The sequence below is a fragment of the Triticum urartu genome, chromosome 1 (genome assembly GCF_003073215.2).
Source record: "Triticum urartu cultivar G1812 chromosome 1, Tu2.1, whole genome shotgun sequence".
Classification (NCBI taxonomy): Eukaryota; Viridiplantae; Streptophyta; class Magnoliopsida; order Poales; family Poaceae; genus Triticum; species Triticum urartu.
In genome coordinates this window covers 15,346,025-15,356,322 of record NC_053022.1, presented here as the reverse complement: position 1 = coordinate 15,356,322, position 10,298 = coordinate 15,346,025, and the positions used below count along the sequence as shown (strand labels likewise).

The 10,298-nt window shown below is 44.9% G+C and overlaps 1 pseudogene; it reads right to left on the bottom strand.

The window, feature by feature from the left end:
- Positions 1-1,399: 1,399 nt before the first annotated feature.
- LOC125532552 lies at positions 1,400-9,871 on the bottom strand (annotated as a pseudogene).
- Between the last annotated feature and the right edge of the window lie 427 nt (positions 9,872-10,298).

Below are 10,298 nucleotides of genomic sequence, written 5' to 3'. Positions count from 1 at the left end.
GGGTTGAAAAGGATGGTAATAATGCAACTCCATGTACAATCTCTCCATCTCACCTGCATACTTAGTCACTGATTTCATGCTTGCATGATGCGCTGAAACTTGCTTCTCCAAAGCTTTCCACACTTCAAATACAGTGGTTATAGTCTCAACTTGTTCTCGTATCGATGGTTCCATGCTTCCTAATAACCACACCAAAACTCTATCATTGATCTGTTTGGTGATAGTACCACTTTTCAGTTTCTCTTCATCGGCGCTAAGCAATTCTTGATAGCCATGAGAACTCAGAATTAACTGGGCATGCTGTGCCCAGTTGATGTAATTGCCTGGTCCAACCAACTTCACTGGATTAGGCTCAAGTGCATACTTGACAGCTCCAGGAACCACTTTGAGTTGTTGTTGCTGCTCAAATACTTTGCTTAAAATTTCATACAACTTATCCACACTAGTATCCCCTAATTTCCCCTTTGTTGGATCTGCCATGATTTACCACCACACACAAAGAAAAAACCAGACAGACAAGACTTGGTTTTTGCAGATCTCCACTAACAACAACACACAGACAGTACGAGCTGAGTACAAAGCAGAGTTGGTACTAGCCAAGTAGATATAACTGTGCCGGTTGCTCTCAAATGCACACAGACTGCACAAGTATTTTAATCTGGTGACTAGGCAAAGATGAGCTATCCGGCTGCACTAATCACGGTTCTTCAACGGCAGCCACAAGTACTAGTACCACTATCAATTAACTACAGAAGCCAGCTTACTGCTTGGACAGGGACGGCACAGCGGCAGCCAGCAATTTTTCCGCGAGAGCACAGATTCACCAGGAGGCAGTTCAACAGGCTACCTTAGGTTGGTCGCAGCACTCCGTGCCGTACCTTGCAGATGATGCCGCAGGTCTTGGCGGCAGCTCGAGTGCGCACGGCAGTAAATCACGGCGACACAGCACCGCAATTAGCCGTCACCAAGGTCGAAATCACACAGGATTAACCTGCTCCGACGCCATGTTAAAAATCGTCTGAGATTCGAGGGATTTGAGCTAGGGATTGGAGGGAGCGTGAAGAGCATTTGGAGAAATTCTGGATCGTTCCTCCCCGATCCCTTCTCTGTATTCTGATTTATATTTGTTTGTACAATTTACATTTAGACCCTAAAGATTCCTCTAATTACATTATCTATACACCAACAAAAGCAGAGCACCCATAGAACAGGCTGCCACTATTGTCAGAACAGGAAATATGAAAAAAAAACGAGAGCAGCAAGTAAAAAAACAAACCTTTTTGTGGGAGAAGAAAGAAAATCAACAACTTCATAATGCTCAACACATCACTCAGCGACGCTTTTCTGAGAAGTTGTTAGTAGCACGCACTCAGAACACAAAAACCTAAATAACAGATGGTTTAGCAACTGAAAGCTTGCCTTCTTCCTTTATTCCTTCCACTCCAGATTACAATTTTAAAGAGAAGTTGCTGAAACAAAGATGAATAACATCGATCGTATGTGAAGCACCCTATGAATTATTAATATTACACTGAAGTTAGAGCACCAAACTGTTCTGTTAGAGCTGCAAGTAGTCTCAGCATTGGGGGCATATTAATCTCCTGTAGACCCTCGAGAATCCGGACCACTTCACCCATAGTCGGCCGATCAAACTCATTATCTTGGATGCACCAGCATGCAACTTTGCAAACCCTCTCAGCCTCTTCCAAATTGAAGTCACCATCCAACTGTGGATCCACCAAACTCGTGACATCTCCACCATGAAGCTTGCTGATGGCTTGCACAGGGAAATACTCCTCAACATTCTGGTACCTGGTGCTGCTGCTTCTAGTGTTGTATGGTATTTCTATTGGGGAATTCCTCCTTCCTGATATGATTTCCAAAAGTACCATGCCAAAGCCATAAACATCAATTTTTGGTGTGATTGCAACTCCGGTAAGCCACTCTGGGGCAAGATAACCAGCAGTCCCTCTGAATGTAGTCATAACTCGGCTAAAATCCCTTCCCATAAACGCAGCCAACCCAAAGTCTGCGATTTTAGGACAAATGATTCATCCAGAAGTATGTTCTCCGGCTTAATATCACAGTGTATGATGCACTCACGACAACCCTGATGCAGGTAGCACAATCCTCTAGCAACTCCTAGGGCTATTTGATATCTAGTGTTCCAATTTAGAACAGCAGCATTTCTCTTTCTTAAATAGATGGCCATCAAGAGACCCATTTAACATGTGTTCATACACAAGTAATCTGTGATCACCTTCACAGCAGAAACCGATCAATTTGAACTAGGTTGATATGTTGGATCAGTCCAACTGAGCTCACCTCAGCCCTGAATTGCTTCTCTCCTTGACGGGCACCATCAAGCCTTTTCACTGCTACAATAGTCTTCAAGTCACTTAACACCCCCTTGTATACAGAACCAAAACTTCCAACACCTAACTTTTCATAGAAGTTTTAGTAGCACGAACTAAATCAGTGTATCTTAAAGGCTATAATCCCACCACACTCTTGATTGTCATAGTATAATGCAGCAAACCACACCACTGAATTTGTTCCTCCAAATCAGTAACAAGAACATGAGAATGAGTAACCCAAACCAGTAATGCTTGTGGCAATAACAACTCCAACATTTGGTTTTCTTTTGTTTTTTCTCAAACTTGGCAAGAAATCTTTGGCAGAAAGACAGAGATAAAGAACATCTTTAGAAGTGATAGTAAGCCGTTGTTAAGATTTACACTAAGAATTCCCCATTCCAGATATAGCATCTGCTATTGTTATAGGAATAAGCAGTGCAGGAGCAGGAACTGAGACAAGCTTCTTCACATTTGCTCTGAGTAGAAGCAACGACTATGCTCTACGGGTTGTAGGGCAATGTAACTTGAGAAATGGGATGGCACATGTCCGTTGAACTTGTGATGTTTCTGTCACTAGTGCAATACAATGGTCTATTTCTGATGCATCCTTCTGTTTTGTCCTCAAATTCCCAATCCTGCGGTGACTTCTGAGAGAAGGCCTTCATACAGTCACATGATGGATGTGCATTGCCATTGCAGACCGTGTAAGGTCCACAAGTAGCAGGAGGAATGCAGGGATCATCGGGTATGGCATATATGGTTTGCCAAGATTTTTTAGCTTGTGACCAAAGTTTAAGCTTTATCTGACCAGAGATATCCAGTAAGATAAAAAAGGAAGACGACTCATCAAGCGATTGTACATGTAGTACTCCTCTTGGTTGTTATCAACATATGTTGCATTTATCAAACCTTTGGTGCGAGGATCCATATCTAGCACTCCCTTGAGCATTGGTACAAGATTCAACGATGATTTTGTGGAGGATGCATAAAGCCAATAATTCTACCGAGGGGTTGTGGCGCTTGAGGACGAGCCCCTTGGTTTGTTCTAGTTCATAATAGTATGAGCCAAGACCCGGGTCAATCAGGCTCTTCTTTGAGATGGCCTGGTGACTGAAACCAGTGACCTTGTCCCGACCAAACTTTGCACCAGGAAGTATAACATCTGTTGGGTAGTCGAAGCTCTGCCAGACCGGTAGGTCAGATGACGGGCTCTCTTTGAAGGCAAGGTTTCCACTGTTCAAGAGAACAGCGACACTAGTGTTGTTTGTGTTGATGTGTGTCCTATTATTTACAATGTGAGAGGACCAAACAATGGATTCATTGTTGGCGGCATGGTTTGCGATGACAAGATTGACATCACTTGATATCTTGAACCGTGTTTGGTTGATGCTGGGGTTGGTGATGGGCTGAACCCTATTAGCAACCCATACTGTTTCTTGAACCGTGTTTTCCGTTTCGACAATTTTTTAAAATCATAAAATTCCAAAGGGAAAATAGAGTTTTTGGGCGTTTTAGACGTTTTTTAGACGTTTTTAGCGTTTAGTGCTAGGGTTTAGATTTCAGAGTTTAGGGTTAGGTTTTATGGTTTAAACCCTTAGTTTTTACTGTTTAGCATAGAGTTTCCGACGTTTTAAGTCCCGGGTTTAGGGTTTAGGACAATTTTTGAAATGACAAAATTGTAAAAGGAAAAAAAGATATGCTCTAATTTATGTTTTTTTGAATTTTGGTTAAATCTTGTCAAACCGGTCAAACAACTGATTCAAGAAATATAGAGTGTTACTAAATAATTACGCAATACTATTAGTGTTACTAAATAAGTATCTCAGTTTTTTTGAATTTTGGCCAAATCTGGTCAAACTGTGGTCAAACTATGGTCAAACTACTTATTCAAGAAATATTAGTGTTAATACATAATTACTGTTTTTTAGAATAATAGTTTCAAACTCAAACGGTGAAACGTGTGACTTCATGCTCAAGCTAAACTACTGAGGGTTAATAGGATTGACAGCTTACATTTGTCAGGAAAACAACAAGTGCAGACTTGGAATGTAGGGGGAATAGAACTCCGAAGTTAAGCGTGCTCAGGCTGGGGGAGTGAGAGGATGGGTGACCGGCCGGGAAGTCAGGCGATTTGGAATGAGTGATCCACACTTGAGCAGTTATGAGAGGTGATTAGAGACTAAATCATCAAATAATTCAGAAAAATTAAAAATCGAAAAAAAAATTCCAAAATTTTCAAAAATAAAATTCAAAAACGAAAAACCTTTAGTACCGGTTGGTAACACCAACCGGTACTAAAGGTCCCCCATACCAGGGCGCGAGCTCATGCCACGTGGTGGCACTTTAGCGCCGGTTCTTGCCGAACCGGTACTAAAGGGGGGGGCCTTTAGTGACCACCCTTTAGTGCCGGTTATGGAACCGGCACTAAAGGCCCTTACGAACCGGCGCTAAAGCTCCGTTTTCTACTAGTGTCTGTGTTCACCTAACTGCCACGAATCATAAAAGGATGCACCTAATGAGGTAGATTTTGTTTATGAATTTTCTTTGAAGTTTACGGATGCTATTAACTGATTAATAAAACATTGTTCAACCTTCTATGAGTCCACCTAGGGAGCTGTACAAATTTGGAACAACTTCCAGATCAGGCATCCAAGTATTTTCGTCTGCTACCAGTAAGCTGCCAGAGCAAGATAGCTGGGATGTCGAGTCCCTAGGGCAATGGTGAATCACAAATTGCCTGATATTCGATGGGAAGCATCAAACAATACCAATGTCGAGTAGTAAGATCTGATTGTTCAGCTGATCAAGCCAAGATAAGTGTGCGCGCATCCCCTTTTAGTCCAGATTTAGAAAAATATGATTTCTGCTATGATAGTTTCCAGAACAGTTTGGCCCTTGAGACACTTCCATTGTATGTGTGTGTGTTCCTTTTCATTGCAGAGATATGCATGTCTATAGATATTATTGGAATTGGTTCGACAAACAGTGTATATGTGACTAATTTACTAATATACTGATATGGAATGAAATAAATATCCGTGCTTTCTCACACAGAATCCCCTAGAAATGTTAGGTACATAGGATATGGATAGTCTTTTTCAATGCGATAAAATAAAGCGACATCCTGTCTATTTTTCTTTGCTAAAGGGGTATTTCCATGTCGTATTGAATGATCACACTTAAGAACACAGAGGAGATCTCGACCGGGGGAGGATAAGTGGTGACATAGATGGGGTGACACATTGAAATAAAGAGCGTGGACATGTGCGTTGGGATTGGGTGCTTTTTGTTATGCCGTTGCAACGCACGGGCATGTTTACCTGATTGTTTTATAAATAGTAATTAATATTTCCATAATTACGAAAGTAATAAAGGATACATGCAAATTTTAAAAATAGTAAGGACGCTATGGACAAGAGCGTCCCGACCTGGACGCAGATGCTAACAACGTCCTAGTGTGGTCGCTGTTTTTGCTAGCATCCATTATCTGGTTTGACTGGCGGCCGCCGCACCCATCTGGTCTCCATCTCCCACATCCATCTACCTGCCTGCCACGGCCGGCCCTGGCCTCCACACCCATCTCGTCCCCATCTCCCACCTCCATCTCCCTGCCTACCACGGCCGGCCCTGGCCTCCGACTGATCCCCGCCGCCCACCTTCCCACGGACCGCCTCAGCCTCGGCGTCGCTGCCGACATCCTCACGACCTCCCCAACCGCCGGCTCATCCCCGATGACCACACCCTCACGGCTACCCCCAACCTCCTCACGGCCAAAGTGGTGGGTTGAGGGCGCCGCCGCGGCTACATCAGCAAGTCGGTCGAAGGTGGTCGTCCCTCTCTCTTCTCTCCACTGCTTCTCTGTACATCGCCCAAACCATTGATTGCATCTTGTTGTAGCTTTACTAATTTCACTTACTGCCTAGGCATAGCTGAAAACATTAGATTGTTTGACCTTTATTTATCAGTGTAGATTGTGAAGAATAAATTCAAATGATTGCTTTGATATTTTACCTCAACATTTACTCGCTCCTTTTATGCTGTAACAGGGTTTTGAAATGGATAGAAATGGATGTTTCAGTGATTTGCTATGGGTGCCTCACAGCCAGCACAAAATATCCAAAACTTGGGAAAATGTGAGTGATTCCGCATGTCATTTGTTAGACTTAGTGGTTAAATAAAGACTAATTTTTGTGTGTATTGATGCAGCCTAACATTTGCTTGAATGTACGGTGTCACCGTGTTGGCATCCCATTTGATCCTCTATGTACATCAGCTTTAGAGAACCTTGGTTTTTTTCAGATTGCTAAGATGAGGAAAATCAATGTCGGCAAATACTTGATATCGGCATTGGTGGAGCGTTGGCGGCCCGAGACAAATAGTTTTCACCTACCTGTAGGAGAAATGACTATTACGTTGCAAGATGTCAGTTGTTGGTGGGGGTTGCCTATCCAGGGTAAACCACTTGTTGGCAAAGCTGATGCACAATGGTCAGAATTAGTTGAGAGGTTGTTTGGGATTCCTGTGGATGAACAACACATGAAACAAAAAAAGGCGAAAAGGCGATGATAATATTGTTGTTAGGAATTCACAATACTCTCTAAATTTGGGTAAACTGCGGGAACGCTTCCATGTGTTGCCGGATACTCGAATGGATAGGGAGATTCATTGGCATGCTCGAGCACTTGTTCTAGATATCCTTGGCTCCATAGTCTTTACTGATACATCTGGAGATGGAGTCCCAACCATGTATCTCCAATTTATGTAGGATTTAGGACAACAAACAGAGTATAATTGGAGAGCAGCTGCTCTTGCTGTGTTGTATAGACAATTGAGCATGGGTGCTAAGAAGGGGAGACTAGAAATTTCAGGGCCTTTATTGCCGCTACAGTTATGGTCTTGGTCCCGTTTGCCACTTGGTCGCCCTAAAGTTATTTTCGAGAAGCCCAAAGAAGGAGATGAACCTGATGAAGAAGAAGATGAACACGAAGTACACTTGGCTTATAACCCTATTTTTGGAGCAAAGTGGTGTGCTGCACATGCGTTTGATGTCCCTCACAATGCTGGTTTGTATTCTTCTCACCAAATTTGTTACACATCATTTGTGGTATGACAAACAATTTTAGTAACTTGCAATCAAATATATAGGTACTGAATATTATCGAAATCAAATTGATTTGATTCGAGAAGGTGTAGTTGATTGGCAACCATATGATGATCTTCTAGAGCAGATGCCTTTCGAAGTTCATCAAGATTCTTATTGGTGGTTTGCTAGAGTACTGCTCATGCATTTTTGGATTGTGGAGTTCCACTATCCACATAAGGTGATGCGACAATTTGGATTAAGACAACCCATTCCACCTTCTCTTCCACGTGGCGAGGCAGAGGTTCGGAGACTTCGAAAAATTAAGCATTCTGCAGGAAAATCGAATGATTGGGAGTTAGTCCATGCGAATTATGTTCAAGAATACAATCGTGTTGAAGCAAGAGTGTGGCCAGAGGACATTCACTTTGATGTAGCTAGTTTACCTGAGAATAGACATTGGTTCCAGCAAAATGGTATGTACACAATATTATTTGACTCTCAATGCTTAGGAGGCCTAAATGAACCTATCACATATCCTCGAGATAGCATCGAATGGACCGGCTACATGCCTAGCGGCCCGCCATTGGCTCACATTGTAAGTGTGTGCAAGATTTTAATTATTTCTTTGCAACACATTTACAATCACATAATTTGAAATTCTTATTGTCTCTTCTAGAGCCTACATGAGATAAAGAATGCTGCATAGGGGATCAAATGTGCTACTACTACTGGATGCAAGAAGATAGGAAGATCTATATTGAGGTCTTGTGTAGGAAACCTGATGGATCTGAACATGGAGCCTATGCTATGAAGCATGCTCGCTGAGGCTAGATTGCCGCAGAATATCGAAGATATCCCATCTGATGATGAGGTGTCAGATATTTCTCACCCACCGAGTCCCCCAAAGGAAAGCAACTCCGATGTATTTAATGAGTGGAATTACTCTGGGAGAGGTTTTACAACATATCTCAAGGTTGAAGAAGCCATAGCAGATGGAGGACGGACAACACAAGATGCAAGTCAAGCTCCCAGTTTTCGGTCAAGGAGTTCTTCACAAGTAGTAAATTAGAATGGATCATATGGTGATATGCTATGGCCATCTGCACCGACCTAGAAGTGTAACTAACTAGATGTTTCTTTCTTTTTGCTCAACAAAAACAGTTCATGGTTCTGCTTTGTAACATGGCAGACATGGGTTGTAATCCTTTCAAGCTATGTCACTCCTCCTTGGCGCTAAGCTCAATGGAATTTTCCCAGAATACTAGTCATCATATGGTTTTGTGTCCAAATTTCAACAAATCACATGCGTCAATTAAACAATGATTGAAACCAACAGAGTGCAAGACGACCTTACCCCAAATCATATGCGCCAACCACGAGATAGATTGGAGGATCTTAACCGTGAGCGGGGAACAAGAGAGATAGAGATGCCGTGATGATTAGAGATGTGAGTGTTGGAGGCTGGTTAGCACATGGCGACGTTGAGGAGCGACGAATCCATGCGTACTAGGGTTTAATGGAGACATAACATCCGTCTATTAGAGGAAAACGACTCGGTTTAATCTATTTAGGGTGCAGACCAAACCATTTGCTGGACGTTGTTTGTATTGGCGTCCAAACCGGACGTTCTTCACAATAGCGTCCAGCTGTGGACGCTGTTTTCCCTCGCGTCCTTTCTATTTTTCAGATCTTGGCTAACCTTTTCCACTATCGTAATTACGTCATTACTAATTATTAGTAATAAAAAATCAGCATGTTTACTAGTAAACATAATAAACGTAATTAAACATAAAAGTGGCTGATCAAACACCGGCCAAAGGCCACCTACATCTAATAAACATTAAATAGAACATTAAATAAAAGTCTGCGCCCGCCTGCTGCCATCCCGCACGCTACCCTAGATGTCGTCGGCCTTGCTCTTGCCCTTTCCATCGATGCCGCCGTCGTCGGTGAGGTCGATGAAGACCGGAACAGGGCCAGCCCACCCGAATGACGCCTGGTACGCTGCCAGGGCAGCCTCCTCCGGCCTCGTAGCGCATCTGCTCCTCGCCGTCGGCCTGCTCCTGGCGGAGCCAGTGCTCCTTCCATCGCTCAAGGTGGGCCACCTCCTCCTGCGGCGTCGCGACGAAGTGGACGGAAGGCACGCTCACCCACTCGCGGTACTGGCCCGTCCATGAGTAGGCCTCCTCCGGCCAAGTGGGTTGAGGCGGGGAGCGCTTACGCGTCGGCTCCGGCTCCGGCTTGGCTGGATGGGCGGCGACAGTGGCGGTGGCGGCATGAAGAGCGGGGTGTGGACGGAGTCCCCCGCCGCCGACAGGGCAAGGGCTTGCTCTAGCCAATCCCAGTGCGCGTCCTCCTCGAGGCGGCTAGCCTCCATCGCGTGCTGTAGGGCCTCCTCGTGGACGGCTTGATACTCCGCCTCCGCCTCCATGTCCTCCGGCTCTAGCTGCGGTGGCGGCGATGGGAACGGCGAGGGACGGCGTCGACACCTGAGCGCCGTTGCTCCTCGTGTTCGCGGGCGAACCACGCCTCCCAGTTAGGGGAGTTGGTGGCGTACTCTGGCAACCGACGCTGCTCCGGCGTGAGCTGCACGTGGCGCCTGCGCACCTCATCGTCGTGCGCCCGCTTGGTACGCGGAACAGCCGGCACCGGGATCCGCTGCGGATCTAGATGCCAACGGTGCGACAGCGTGACATCGGGGTACGACAATGGCTGCCTGTACTCCTAGTGCCACCGCGCTTGGTGCATCGGGATGTGTAGGTGCCGACGACCAGGGCGGAAACACGTCGCCGCCGGCGGAGGAGGGGGAAGGGAAGCATGGGAGGACGAGGCGTCGGGGGTGCCCTTGCCCTTGCCCT